Source organism: Polyodon spathula, chromosome 19 (assembly GCF_017654505.1).
Source record: "Polyodon spathula isolate WHYD16114869_AA chromosome 19, ASM1765450v1, whole genome shotgun sequence".
In the NCBI taxonomy this organism is placed as follows: Eukaryota; Metazoa; Chordata; class Actinopteri; order Acipenseriformes; family Polyodontidae; genus Polyodon; species Polyodon spathula.
Window position 1 is genome coordinate 15,425,154 of NC_054552.1, and position 16,344 is coordinate 15,441,497.

Consider the following 16,344-nt stretch of genomic DNA (forward strand, 5'->3'; position numbering starts at 1 on the left):
TTTGCAATTTGTCGTGCGACAACTAGGGAATTGACTAATCAGAGAAGAGCTTCAATGCAAGTGGTCCAGCAGGGTGAAGCAGTATCCAAAATGATGGAGGAAAAATGCCCAGAGTTTTTGACAAAGGTCATTGCAGTTATAAAGATACAGATTTGAAAGGTAATATATGGGGGTCTATTTTGAAGGCATCAGATAAGCCTGGTACAGTGCCTATAGGAAGTATTCACCCCCCCTTGGACATTTTCATGGTTTATTGTGTTACAACCTGAAATTGATGCATTTAGATGGGATTTTTTTTCCTTTTATCTACACAACCTACTCTCAATGTGTAAAAAAATGGGGGGGGGGGGGGGGGGGGGGGGGGGTGAAAAACCTAATTAATTAAAAATAAAACCTTGAATAGACTTCATTAGATAAGTATTCATCCACTTTGCTATGACACTCCTAGGATAAAGTTGTGGAAAGGCACTATCAGGGGAGGGGTATAAAAAGATTTCAAATATCCCTTGGAGCGCAGTCAAGTCAATCATTAAAAAGTGGAAGGTATACGGCACCACCCAGAATCTGCTTAGAGCATGCCGTCCTCCCAAACTGAGCAGCCTGGTAAGAAGAGCATTGGTCAGAGAAGCAAAAGGCCAATAACAACTTTGAAAGACCTACAGCGTTGACTGAGATAGGAGAAACTGTTCATGTGTCAACAATAGCTGAGGTACTCCACAAATCTGGCCTGTATGGAAGAGTGGCAAGAAAGAAGCTTTGGGGCTAATCACGTTAGTTTGTTTAATAATTACTTTAAACAATTAATTAACTTGAATAATTAATATAGTTCAAATTAATGTGCGATCAACTTGAATGAATACTATATGACCATTACCATATTAGATCACCGACTAAACACAGACAATCTATTAGTATCTGTTAAATTACACTATGTAACAGAATTTTTATTCCTGGGTAGTAAGTGTTATTTCCTAATTGCTTATGCCTCAAAAGTATAGAAAATGGCTATTATTCCCCACAAACTTTGCTTTTGTGACCAGGACAGTGATATTTCAAAATATCACTATTTCCAATGGGAAAACGGGCAAATGTGTGTCTTTTCGTTCACATAAAGTCAGAAAAAAACAACATATGAATCCAAATTAACATGTATTTATACTAAAGTAATACAAAAATGACTACAAAAGATTTAGAAGTGAGTAGTTTTTCGAGATTTACGATTATACTGTAAATACTTTATGTGAACAAAAAGACACACATTTGCCCGTTTTCCCATTGGAAATAGTGATATTTTGAAATATCACTGTCCTGGTCACAAAAGCAAAGTTTGTGGGGAATAATAGCCATTTTCTATACTTTTGAGGCATAAGCAATTAGGAAATAACATTTACTACCCAGGAATAAAAAAAAAAAAAAAAAAAAAATTGTTACAAGTAGTGAATCTGAATACTCATTAAGATAAAGTGCTCATTAATTCTGGAGTAATGAGTATTATAAGAGTAGGAATTACAATGAACTATACCAATACCCTCAACCACCTTAAGGTACTTAAAAATATCAGTGCAGTTGGTATTAGATAATCCATACTATGGTCACGAAAGGAAAATCATTACGATGATTATGATTCACACACATATTAGCAGTGCTCAGCATTACTAAGTGTGTGTCAGTTACGGTAGTCGTTTTGTGGACAAGTAACCTACACCTTATATATATATATATATATATATATATATATATATATATATATATATATATATATATATACAGTGGCTTGCAAAAGTATTCAGACCCCTGACCAATTCTCTCATATTACCGAATTACAAATGGTACATTGAAATTTTGTTCTGTTTGATATTTTATTTTTAAACACTGAAACTCAGAATCAATTATTGTAAGGTGACATTGGTGTTATGTTTGGAAATATTTTTAAGAAAAATAAAAAACTGAACTATCTTGCTTGCATAAGTATTCAACCCCTGTGCTGTGGAAGCTCCAAGTTTGCACCGATGAAAGAAATTGCCCTAACGAGGACACAATTACCTTACCATTGGCCTCCACCTGTGAACCATTAAAGTTGCAGTCACATTTTCTGGATAAAAACCCCACTGTTGAAGGATCATTGGTAAGGCTGTGAATCTGAAGGAAAATGAAGACCAAAGAGCATTCTACAGAAGTTAGAGATAAAGTAATACAAATGCATAGATTAGGGAAAGGGTACAAAATAATATCCAAGTGTTTGGATATCCCAGTGAGCACAGTTGGATCAATAATCAGGAAGTGGAAGCTGCATCACACCACCCAGGCACTGCCAAGAAAAGGCCGTCCTTCAAAACTCAGCGCTCAAACAAGAAGGAGACTTGGGAGAGAAGCCACAGAGAAGCCAACAATCACTTTGAAGGTGTCACAGAGACGGCCGAAGTGGGCGGCGTCAGAACCAGGAAAGGTAATGCAATACACACAACACAGGACGGATGAAATGAAATGATGAAGACGCCTGTTGGCGCCGGTTTATTACAAAATAAAAGGTTAAACAAACAGAAAAACACAGGACACGGCACTCTACGCCAAAATAAATAGACAAACAAAAACAGACTACTACTACTAATTTCCTCCGTCTCCAATCCCGTTCTCCGCTCACCGAACACCCAACCCCAGTATGTGCCAACGTGCATCTATATATACTATTGTGCTGGGATTCAATTACCAATTAATTATTCACTTGAATCCCAGCACGTGAATTAATAAAGTGCAATTCCCCGTGCTCACATATTACTACATTTTACTTGCACGTGAAGTGCTGTGCAATCCTCGTGCCTAAATACACATATACATTTTTAAACACTCGTGTTACACAGACCCGTTTATATCCCGTGTACCAATGTCTATACACCAACATTTAAACACACCACACGCAACACATAACAGATAATATACACAGGGGCGGGCACTTTGTTACATATACCCCCTCCTGTGCAAAGCACACATGGCCTCAATGGCCACCTCCCCCCTTAAAAGCCCAAAAGTCCCGCCCAAAGTCCTTGGCCAGGACCAGAGGCTTCCAGGGGCCCACAGGTCGTAATGCTGTCAGCAGGGTAGCATTCTCCTGCCAGGGTAGTCCTAGCAGCGGAAAGGCTGCTTGGGGTGTGGTCTCCTGACCTTCCCCCTCCTTCGGCGCCGGCAGCTCCCCTTGGTGGGGCTTCAACCACCGTTCTTCCTGCAGGGAAGAAACTGCAGAGGGAGCAGGTCTCCGGACCTCCCCCACGATCTCCGGCGGAGAAACTGCTGCTGGGGTTGGCGGTCTCCAGACCTCCTCCCCCTTCTCCGGCAGCGAAACTGCTGCTGGGGTTGGCGGTCTCCAGACCTCCTCCCCCTCCTCCGGCAGCGAAACTGCTGCTGGGGTTGGCGGTCTCCAGACCTCCTCCCCCTTCTCCGGCAGCGAAACTGCTGCTGGGGTTGGCGGTCTCCAGACCTCCTCCCCCTTCTTCGTGGCCGGCAGCTCCCCTTCGTGGGGTTCCGGCCACAGTACTTCCGGCTGTGATGCGGAGCGGCGGGCAACCCCAGGCGATGCAGAGCGGCGGGCAACCCCAGGCGATGCAGAGCGGCGGGCAACCCCAGGCGATGCAGAGCGGCGGGCAACCCCAGGCGATGCAGAGCGGCGGGCAACCCCAGGCGATGCAGAGCGGCGGGCAACCCCAGGCGATGCAGAGCGGCGGGCAACCCCAGGCGATGCAGAGCGGCGGGCAACCCCAGGCGATGCAGAGCGGCGGGCAACCCCAGGCGATGCAGAGCGGCGGGCAACCCCAGGCGATGCAGAGCGGCGGGCAACCCCAGGCGATGCAGAGCGGCGGGCAACCCCAGGCGATGCAGAGGCATCCTTGGGCGAAGCGAGGCTGGCATCCTTGGGCGAAGCGAGGCTGGCATCCTTGGGCGAAGCGAGGCTGGCATCCTTGGGCGAAGCGAGGCTGGCATCCTTGGGCGAAGCGAGGCTGGCATCCTTGGGCGAAGCGAGGCTGGCATCCTTGGGCGAAGCGAGGCTGGCATCCTTGGGCGAAGCGAGGCTGGCAGTCAGGACAAGCTGGGGTGCGGGTGTTGGCCCTCTTTTCGGCCACTGCAGCCGGGAGGTTCTTCCCCGTGCTTCCCTCAGCAGCCTATGCAAGGGCTGCTGAGGACCGCCAGCATCTAGTCCTGGTCCTTGTGGTGCAGGGAGAGGCAGCTCCTGCTCCTCTCCCCCTGATGGAGGTGGAGGCAGAGGAAGCTCCAGCTCCTCTCCTCGTGATGGTGGGGGAAGTGATACCAGCAGGCATTCACCCTCTGCTGGTGGGGGAAGTGATACCAGCAGGCATTCACCCTCTGCTGGTGGGGGAAGTGATACCAGCAGGCATTCACCCTCTGCTGGTGGACAGGGACCCAGCAGGCATTCACCCTCTGCTGGTGGACAGGGACCCAGCAGGCATTCACCCTCTGCTGGTGGGGGAAGTGATACCAGCAGGCATTCACCCTCTGCTGGTGGGGGAAGTGATACCAGCAGGCATTCACCCTCTGCTGGTGGACAGGGACCCAGCAGGCATTCACCCTCTGCTGGTGGACAGGGACCCAGCAGGCATTCACCCTCTGCTGGTGGCGGAGGCAGAGGCAGCTCCTGCTGCTCTCCCCCTGCCGGTGGAGGTGGCGGAGGCAGAGGCAGCTCCTGCTGCTCTCCCCCTGCCGGTGGAGGTGGCGGAGGCAGAGGCAGCTCCTGCTGCTCTCCCCCTGCCGGTGGAGGTGGCGGAGGCAGAGGCAGCTCCTGCTGCTCTCCCCCTGCCGGTGGAGGTGGCGGAGGCAGAGGCAGCTCCTGCTGCTCTCCCCCTGCCGCTCTTCTGCGGAGGTGGCGGAGGCAGAGGCAGCTCCTGCTGCTCTCCCCCTGCCGGTGGAGGTGGCGGAGGCAGAGGCAGCTCCTGCTGCTCTCCCCCTGCCGGTGGAGGTGGCGGAGGCAGAGGCAGCTCCTGCTGCTCTGCCCCTGCCGGTGGAGGTGGCGGAGGCAGAGGCAGCTCCTGCTGCTCTGCTCCTGCCGGTGGAGGTGGGAGCGGCGTGTAGTCTCCTGGTGGTGGAGGTGGGAGCGGTGTGTAGTCTCCCCTTGTTACAGGGGACTGGTGTGGCTCTCCCTCACTTGCAGGGGACTGGTGCGGCTCTTCCTCCCTTGCAGGAGACTGGTGCGGCTGTGGAGACAGCGGTGGGACCTCTGCCTTCCTCTTCCCCTTTCCCCTTCTCTGCCACCTCCTCACCTTCCTCTCCTGCGGCAGTTCCTCCTCTCCTTCCTGGTAGGGGCAGCGCACCACCGGGTGCCCAAACTCCCCACAGGCAAGGCACCAGCCCTGGTCCTCCAGACCACCGAGGAACTCCTCCAGGTCCTGGCAGCCATCTCTCCAGTCCCAGCCTTCCATGTTTTATTTTTTTTTGTTGTTGCTGTGGTTTTTTTTTTTTTTTTTTTTGACAAAACACCTCTCCTGGTCTGACGCTTGGAGGCGCTGTTATCCCACGCAGGACACCACGTGTCACAGAGACGGCCGAAGTGGGCGGCGTCAGAACCAGGAAAGGTAAGGCAATACACAAAACACAGGACGGATGAAATGAAATGATGAAGACGCCTGTTGGCGCCGGTTTATTACAAAATAAAAGGTTTAACAAACACGAAAAACACAGGACACGGCACTCTACGCCAAAATAAATAGACAAACAAAAACAGACTACTACTACTAATTTCCTCCGTCTCCAATCCCGTTCTCCGCTCACCGAACACCCAACCCCAGTATGTGCCAACGTGCATCTATATATACTATTGTGCTGGGATTCAATTACCAATTAATTATTCACTTGAATCCCAGCACGTGAATTAATAAAGTGCAATTCCCCGTGCTCACATATTACTACATTTTACTTGCACGTGAAGTGCTGTGCAATCCTCGTGCCTAAATACACATATACATTTTTAAACACTCGTGTTACACAGACCCGTTTATATCCCGTGTACCAATGTCTATACACCAACATTTAAACACACCACACGCAACACATAACAGATAATATACACAGGGGCGGGCACTTTGTTACAAGGAGATACAGAGTTCAGTGGCTAGGAGTGGAGTAATGGTGCACCAGTCAACCATATCAAGAGCTCTGCATAACACTGGCCTGTATGGGAGGGTGGCAAGAAAGAAGCCTTTACTCAAAAAGTACCATCTGAAAGCAAGTCTGGAGTTTGCCAGAAAGCATGAGAGTGACCCAGCTGCGATGTGGGAAAAGGTTTTGTGGTCAGATGAGACCAAGATAGAGCTTTTTGGCCAAAACTCAAAGCGCTATGTGTGGCGCAAACCTAACACTGCCTATGCCACTGCCTATCCCTACAGAGAAGTATGGTGTAGGCAGCATCATGCTGTGGGGATGCTTCTCATCAGCAGGGACTGGGCATCTTGTTACAATTGAAGGAAGAATGGATGGAGCAAAATACAGGAAAATACTGCAAGAGAATCTGCTTCAGTCCACTAAAAAACTGAAGCTTGGGAGGAAATTCACCTTTCAGCAGGACAATGATCCCAAGCACAAGGCCAAAGCAACATTGGAGTGGCTCAAGAACAAAAAGGTGAATGTCCTACAGTGGCCCAGTCAAAGTCCTGATCTCAATCCCATTGAGAATCTGTGGCACTATTTGAAAATTGCGGTCCACAAGCGTTGTCCAACCAACCTGAACAACCTGGAGCAAATCTGCCAAGAAGAATGGGCCAAAATCACTCCGACACTGTGTGCAAAGCTGGTACATACTTACCCCAAAAGACTTAAAGCTGTTATTGCAGAGAAAGGTGGCTCTACCAAATATTAATGTGTGGGGGTTGAATACTTATGCAAGCAAGATATTTCAGTTTTTTATTTTTCTTAAAAATATTTCCCAACATAAAACAAATGTCACCTTACAATAATTGATTTTGAGTTTAAGTGTTTTAAAATAAAATATTGAACAGAATGAAATTTCAATTTACCATTTGTAATTCAGTAAATGAGAGAATTGGTCAGGGGTCTTAATACTTTTGCAAGCCACTGTATGTATGTGTGTGTGTGTGTATATATATATATATATATATATATATATATATATATATATATATATATATATATATATATATATACTATGTAATTTCTCAATAACACAGTTAAAACTACAGTACAAGTAGAATCCTATTGCTTTCCTAACATTCAGTATAGATTCAGCATTTCATTCTAAAATAGTACATTCACTCCTCTGCCTCAATCTCAGTACAGGCTGTGCGGCTCTGCTAGGAGATGATGAAGTCACCCAGCTCACAGTTGCCTCAGTTCGACTATCCAGACAGTGGCCCTGCGTCTAGCACTCACAGGCTAAATAACTCTAGTTAAAAACAAGCATCTATTACACCGTGTAACATTTTCTTTTTTTTTGGTTCCTGGGTGGTAAGTGTTATTTCCTAATTGCTTATGCCTCAAAGTATAGAAAACGGCTATTATTCCCCACAGACTTTGTTTTTGTGACCAGGACAGTGATATTTTTAAATTTACCTATTTTCCAGAACATTCCAGATAGATCCAGTGCTGAGTAAACTTGGAGTAACTTCTAGAACTTTCCAGTAATATAAATAGTAGTATAAAAACAGGGGCCTTAAGCCCACCAGTTCAGTTTAGTTCCAGCTGCCTAAGTGGATACATATCTGCATTTTTCTGAGATGGCATCAAGAGGCTGCAATGGTGGCATTCCTGATGGGTCTCCAAGGCGGTTTTACCAAGTTTCCCTGCTATCTTTGCCTTTGGGACACCAAGGCGCACTACCACAGGCGGGACTGTCCACAGCAGACAGAGTTCTCTGTGGGGAGGAACAACGTCAAGTGGGAGCCACTGGTGGACCCCCGGAAGGTGCTGATGCCACCACTGCACATCAAATTGGGCCTTATGAAACAATTTGTCAGAGCTCTAGATAAGGAGTTGGCAGCCTTCAAGTACCTTCAAGACTTCTTCCCTAAGCTGTCTGAGGCAAAGGTCAAAGCCAGTGTCTTCGTCGGACCACAGATAAAGAAGATCCTGGAGTGCAGTGAATTCCCCAAGAAGCTCACTAGTAAGGAGAAAGTGGCTTGGAACAGCTTTGTCACAGTGGTTCGGCGCCTCCTGGGCAATCACAAGGCCGAAAACTATGTGGAGCTGGTTGAGACTCTGGTGAAGAACTATGGCACAATGGGCTGTAGGATGTCCCTCAAAGTCCATATCCTTGATGCTCATCTTAATAAATTCAAGGAGAACATGGGAGCGTACTCGGAGGAGCAAGGCGAGAGCTTCCACCAGGATATACTGGACTTTGAATGCTGCTACCAAGGACAGTATAACGAGAACATGATGGGAGACTACATTTGGGGGCTGATTCGTGAAAGTGATTCACAGTATAATCGTAAATCTCGAAAAACTATTCACTTCTAAATCTTTTGTAGTCATTTTTGTATTACTTTAGCATAAATACATGTTAATTTGGATTCATATGTTGTTTTTTTCTGACCTTATGTGAACGAAAAGACCGTTTTCTCATTGGAAATAGGTAAATTTCAAAATATCACTGCCCTGGTCACAAAAGCAAAGTTTGTGGGGAATAATAGCCATTTTCTATACTTTTGAGGCATAAGCAATTAAGAAATAACACTTTCTACCCAGGAGCAAAAATTGTGTTACATAGTGTTATTCAAATGCAAAACAAGACTTGTTCAATTTCAATTCTAATAACATATCACAGCTAACGCTGGACCAAAATTGTTTACTAACAATTACACAAGTATACTTTCAAATAAGCACGTCATATGACATGAATATATATATATATATATATATATATATATATATATATATATATATATATATATATATATATATATATATATATATATATATAATATCTATACATTTACTTTTTAACAAGATTAAAACTCTGAGGTTTTTCATACACACATTATAAGCACAATGTAAGATAACTATTTTATCAATTTCTATGTGTAGTAATTACCATTAATTACACTGGTTCCACAAGGGAAAGGATATGGAATTATACTCAAAGGTTCCTTGAAGAAGACCCCAATGATGGCCCCATGATCTTCTCTATGACTTCCCTTCTGCTGTCTCCAGCTTTCCGCTTCCTCCATAAATTCTGCTCAGATGCTCCAAGGTATTCATTATTCTGTAGAGACCCTTTTGTATCAGGTTCAGTTAAAGTTCACTGGTCATCAGCTCACTCCTCCCTCTCCTTCAAGTAGGGTGATTCAGCAACTGCTCCAGTCAATAGTTCACATGCTGCACTAAATACTGTGTGCTCAAAATAGAATCCAACAGATTAGTTCAGATGTGTTCTTGTATCAAAAATAGTTAATAATTTCAGGTAATTGTGCCTACAGAAGGCCCTGTCAAAGCCCAGACTTGAATCTGATTGAGAATCTGTGGCAAGACTTGAAGATTGCTGTACACCAATGATCCCCATCCAACTTCACAGAGCTTGAACAATTTTCCCAAGAAGAATGGGTGAATATTGCACAGTCTAGATGTGCAAACCTGGTAGAGACTTACCCCAAAAGACTCACAGCTCTAATTGCTGCCAAAGGTGGTTCTACCAAGTATTGTCTCAGGCTGGTTTTTACTTATTTAACCAAGACATTTCATTTTTTTTTTTTTTTTTTTCATTAACTTGTTTCACAAAAAAATTTTCTTACCTCTTCAAAGTTTTGAGCAGGTTGTGTAAATCAAGGGAAAAAAAAAAATCCCATTTAAATGCATCAAGATTTCATGTTGTAACACAACAAACTGAAAACATCCAAGGGGGGGTGAATACTTACTATAGGCACCGTATGTATGATTTATTGCCATATATGTTGAAATACCATCAAAGAAAGCACTCATAATTACTACATCATGTTGACGAATATGTACCAGGCTTGACTATAGTTTGTCAATAGCAATTTGTATAGTTTTATTGGTCTTGCAGTTTTACAATCTGTTGCATCACCTCTGGGTTTCTTCTGGTATTATGGTCATGTCGCTGCAAAAGTATATTGTCGCCCAGTGAAAAATTGCATTGCGTCTGGTGTGTGGCAGCCTTAACTCTCTGTCTTAACTTATATTCTGTATCATCCTTCTAGAAACCGGTCTGTTATAACCAAGTGTTAGGTTTAAAAGGAATGGCTTTCCTAGTATTCCTGTATGCTGTGTCACCATAGTCTTTTACAAGTATCATGTGAAAATCTGACTGAGCCAACCAGCCTTGAAAAAACAGCTCTCTTTTAATTTACAATAAAAAACAAAAAGAAGGCCCTCTTTTTTCTACTTCTGTGTCTCTATCCCCAGCACCTAATTACCAAAATAAGACAGGCTAAGTGAAGATTTAAAGATTGATGGTGCTGGCTGTTTGTATCAAGGCAGTGTTGGAGAATGAATGAATATTGGGAGATCAGTGGCAGCGGAAAAGTTGCTCGGGTTGGTGGTCTCCAGACCTTCCCCAAGATTTCCGGCAGCGAAACTGCTGCGGGTGAAGGTGGTCTCCTGACCTCTCCCCCCTTTATAGCCAGCGGCTCCCTCTGGGGGGACTCCACCCCCCAGAACTCCTGCAGCGAAATTGCTGCGGGAAAGGTGGTATCCTGACCTCTCCCACCTTTTTCATAGCCGGCAGCTCCCTCTGGTGGGGCTCCGGCCACACTGACCCCTGCAGCCAAGCAGAACTGACTGCAACCCCTGGCAAAGCCGAGCGGCTGGCAATCCCAGGCGATGCGGAACGACTGGCAACCACAGGTGATGCGGAGTGGCAGGCAACCCCAGGCGATGCGAAGAGGCAGGCAAACCCAGGCGATGCGAAGCGGCAGGCAACCCCAGGCAATGCGGAGCAGCAGGCAACCCCAGATGATGCCAGGCAGGCATCCTTGGGCGAAGCGAAGCCGGCATCCTTGGGCGAAGTGAGGCAGGCATCCTTGGGCGAAGCGAGGCAGGGAGTCAGGACAAGCTGAGGTGCGGGTGTTGGCCCTCTTCTCTGCCAATGCAGCCGGGCGGTTCTTCCCCATGCTTCCCTCAGCAGCTTATGCAAGGGCTGCTGAGGACCACTAGCATCTATTCCTGGTCCTTCTGGTGAAGGGAGAGGCAGCTCCTGCTCCTGCTGCTCTGCTTCTGGTGGTGGAGGTGGCAGAGGCAGCTCCTGCTGCTCAGCTCATGGCAGTGGAGGTGGTGGAGGCTGAGGCAGCTCTTGCTGTTCTTCTCCTGCCTATGGAGGTGGTGGAGGCGTGAAGTCTCCTGGCGATGGCGGTGGTAGCGGTGTGTACTCTCCTGGCGACACAGGTGAGAGCGGCGTGTAGTCTACCCTTGTTTAAGGGGACTGTTGCGGCTCTCCCTCACTTGCAGGGGACTGGTGTGGCGCTCCATCAGTTGCAGGGGACTGGTGCGGCTCTCCAATTGCAGGGGAAGGTGATGGAGGTAGAGGAAGCACCTGCTCCTCTCCTCCAGGTGGTGATGGTAGGTGGTGATTCGCCAAAACAAAGAGATGAAACAAAAATGGACTAACACTAAACAAACTCGGTGAGCTGTTGTTTTTAACTATTATTATTCTTCTTCTTAATATTACCTCCATCTCTAATCCCGTTCTCCACTCACTGAACACACAACCCCGAGTGAGTGAAAACATGCTGCTTTTATGCAATTGTACTGAGACTCGATTGCTAATCAATCATTCAATTGGAGTCACGGTACAACTGCATGTGAATTAATAAAGTGCAATTCCCCGTGCTCACATATTATTACTTTTTACTTGCACGTGAAGTGCTGTGCAATCCTCGTGCCTAAATACAAATATACATTTTAAACACTTGTGTTACACAGACCCGTTTATATCCCGTGTACCAATGACTATACACCAACATTAACACACAACATACAACATAAAATACACACAGGAGCGGGCACTTTGCCATAGTAACTTAATGACAACATGAATCAGAAAAGTTAATATGGCATATGTCTTTCAGATATTGCTATTTTAAAGGATTGTAATCCTCACAGAAGTGCAGATCTCACAGGTCTGGAAATAACTAAATTTTACCTATTCAAAAGTTGAAGCTACTTTGACTTCCTTCATCTTTGAGGGAAGAGGTGACACATGTAGCAGAAACAAGTTGCCTTATAATGGACTGGTGTTCTCCATTGATACTTAAGGTGGCAGATTTGAATGTAGGGGGCCATTAAATGGGGGAGGTAGCCAATTGGGCCTCTGTTTCACAGTGACAGGTGCCTTGATGGAACTATGTCAAAGCTCATTATAGATAATTGATGGGGGGCAGATGAGTGGAGTGTCAGTAATAGCAGAACTTGCTTTATCCTGTATTTAAACTGCTGGATTCCTCCCATTGGTGTCTATTACAGACCACGCTCTTCACAACCTGTGATTGTATTGGACTTTATTACTGATTAACTAGCCCGCAGTTAAACAGACTAATGCCGAAAATGCACATACTTAACTGGAAGTGAGTAACTTAAAGCAAAACTCCAGACTAGCTATACCTACATACCAGTTTGTAAATCAATTTTGACTTTGATAGAAAATAATCACTTTACTTAATACACTCTGGTGAATCCCTCATATTTTGCAGCAGAGAAAATATCGAAACTACTGAGGATATAAAATACTCGAGAAAATCAATTTTTTTTTTGTCATTAAACAATTTCATATTAATACAGTAATATGCACTGTGATTAAGCAGGCATGCAATCAGATTGTATAGGTTATATTTTAATTTTTTCACGACCCCTGTCCGTTCAAATTGTAAGGGGTGATTGGAACTTATGCTATTGGGGGTACATTTCTTGGGAGCCAATATGTTGTGCATGCACTACTTTATAAATTATGATTAAAATAATCTGTTTTTGACAAAGCTGCAAATTACATTCACATAGAAAACCAATCTAGCTACTAAAGCTAGGTGACTGCTGCCAGATGAAAGGGAACACTAATGCCAGGCAGGGCATTCGCCTTCACTGATTACTATATAACTATCACTATATAGCACAACAGTGCCTCATTGCCTCTACCTGTAGATGGTACTCCACTCCACTGTAGTCTATTCAGCCCGTCTTCCTTTGCGCTGTTTATAAAACAGAACAGCCGCACACGCTGCCATCGTGACTGTTATTTTGCACTCACATTTGTTGTTGTGTATATGTGTTTTTCTTTATTGCCTTGCAGTTTGAAAAGAAAAAGTAGCAGTGTGACTCCTCTACCGGGACCCAGCTCTTCTGAGTCCTGCTGTTGAGTTGAATGCAGTCCAGGACCAGATTAATGCCACCCTGTACCATGGTGCAGCACCGTGCGTTCCCCTGTACTGCTCTCCTGATTGCCTACTGCAGTCACTCGAGCCATGTATCCACCCCGGTGTATGCTATGTGCTACCCCAGGTTGTGTTGACTTCACTTCCATGCCTCGGTGCTTGACGCCACAGCATGTTAATAACACCGGTGTCCACGATGCTTCGGTGCACCAGTAGTGTATTCTACCTCACTCAGTGCCCATGGTGTGTCTGTATCCTTGGTGCCTAAGTGGTTCAATACACGGCTGAGCCGTATGGTGGCTCGCCAGGCCATTGGCTCGGTTATCACACTTGACCGCGAGAACCTGTTCCACATTCCTATGGGTCCAGCGCACAGGCAGTATCTCCGCTCCGCGGAGCATCCTGAGTTTCAGTGCGGTGAATCAGCCTCTCTTTAACCCCACACGTTTCAAAGTACATGGAAGTCACCCTCGCTCCCTTGTGGCGGCAAGTGATCAGGGTGATGAATTGCCTGTACGACTGGTTGATCTGCCCAGTCACAGCAGGGAGCGGTGGCCCACACAACTATTTGTGATGAAACATCTGTTTGAGACGGGGTCTTCACTTAACGATGCAAGAGCCAATTAATAGTAAGCTTACCTTTCAGACAACTGAGTAGCATCTTCCAGCTCTCCACAACCAACTCTTCCTGTTTCGACATGGATCGAGGGTGCCCCTTGTTTTGTGCTGTAGCAATAGCAGCATCGGGAAGGGTTTACTGCGCAAGCACCCACTGCAAGCGTGGCTCAATGCGCTCCCACTGCATCCCAAATGTAACAGACACCGTTCGCTGACAGTATGTCTTGCTTGCTCGGTGGTCCTGCGCTGGTGGAGGGTTACCTGTCCCCTGGACCAAGGAGGCCAAAGTGCCTCCAACTCGGGTTGGGGCACGGTCTGTGAAGGCAGAGGAGACAGTGGACCCTGGTCAGGTTGTTGGACATCCCTGCATATTAACATGCTGCACCTGCAGGCAGTGTTCCTTGCCCTCCAGCACTTCATACCTGTGGTGCTAAACAGACATGTCCAATAGAACCTACTGTCCCTTCGGGTGACGCATGTTCTGGGCGTGGAGAATCGGGCAGCGGACCTCCTCTCGAGGGAGGGCCCACAACCTTTGGAGTGACAGCTCCACCCTCAGGTGGTTGAGCGTATTTGGGAATGGTTCGGGAAGGCGCAGGTCGATCTCTTTGCCTTGGTGGAGACTATACACTGCCTCCTATGGTAATCCCTCCACTGCTGCGGCGGTCCACTCGGCGTTGACGCCTTAGCCCATCTATGGCCCAGAGCACTCCTTTACGTGTTCCCACCTCTGCCATTGCTCCCGGCCTTTCTCGAAAAGGTCCGGTCGGAGAAGGTGCCAGTTCTCCTGGTGGCCCCCAGGTGGCCCAGGAGAATCTGGTTTTCACCCCTGTGCCAGCTATTAAATGGCCTGCCCTGGGAAATCCTGCTTCGCCAAGATCTTCTCAGTCAGACGAGAGGCACACTTTGGCACTCTGAGCCGGGCAGGTTCCAGCTAAGGGTCTGGCCCCTGAAAGGGACCACAGGTCAGCTTTAGGGCTGTTGGACGTGGTCGTGGGTATGATGCATTTTCTGGCTACCCGGTTTTACCCTCCTAAGTGGCCCACTCTCCCCGAATGGAGCCTTGTGATTGTACTGGAGGCTCTCACGCAGGCCCCGTTTGCGCCTATATACTCCATAGAGTTGAAGTACCTGTCCACGAAGACAGCTTTCTTCTTGGCTATCGGCAGCTTTGATAGAAAGAGCTCAGTGACACCTATCAATAGGCAGGAGTGTATCCCATAACAATGTTTTGGTGGCCATCTTCTCTTTCAGGGAACCAGGTTTAAGGAAGGTAAACTAACGTTTTTGTTTAACTGTTTATTTTGGCCCTTGTGCCCATTTGATTGTTTTGTTTGTTATTTGTGTTGATTAAAATGCGCATTAAACTACAGCTTCTCGGTGTCTGAGTCTCTTTCCTTGCCTATAACACCTGGGCCCACAACGCTATGCTGTTACAGATGAGAATATAGGAACGGCATTGTGAAACCAATAAGGTGATTCACTAGTTACCTACAGCTGTATAAACTGACCAAATGCAGTGGCAAAATCTGGACAAGGGTTCAACATGGCAGAGCTTCCATGCAGTTTAGAAATTCCACATTTTCTCTCCATTATCATGAGAATGTGATGTAGCATGCACATATCATGCACGTTCCTCACATTATAGGAAGTGTGCGGTCAAAATGTTGTAAATGTTGAACTTAAAAGGGTGGGTAAACTATGAGCCTAATTATTCCATTAAGGCTGCAGTCATTTTCTCACATGTATTTGGCAGGGATAAGATTAACCCCATCCCTGCCAACCACCACCACTATCACAAACCACACTATCTACAAGCAGGGCCCTGCCCTGCCACATGACCAAACACTGAGTTGTTTTTTTTGCATGGAAACATGTCTGAAAGGCATACCTTATGTTCATGAGACTTCAGCAGTGAAGATCCCGTTTGTGACGTGACGTCACGCAAAATTCTACTATAACTGAAGGATGTACAAACCAATTCTTTATTAACAACTGAGATCTGCTAGAAGTACTGTAGACCTGGCAAGCTCCTTGACCAAATAGGAAAACAGAAAAGTGGTTCTGAAAAATAAAACCTTAATTGTTGAAGTTTAATTTATAAGGTATCTGTACACTTGCCAATCCAGTTCTTAATAGCAATTGGCAAGTACATTTGAATGCTTGTTTGCCGATGTAGCTACATCAGCAGGTTGAAGTAATTTACAGGAGGTTGAGTGGTCCAGTGGTTAAAGAAATGGGCGAGGTCCCTGGTTCAATCCCAGCTCAGCCACTGACTCACTGTGTGACGCTGAGTAAGTCACTTAACCTCCATGTGCTCCGTCTTTCGGAGGAAACATTGTTGTAAGTGACTCTGCAGCTGATACATAGTTCACACACCCTAGTCTCGTATCTT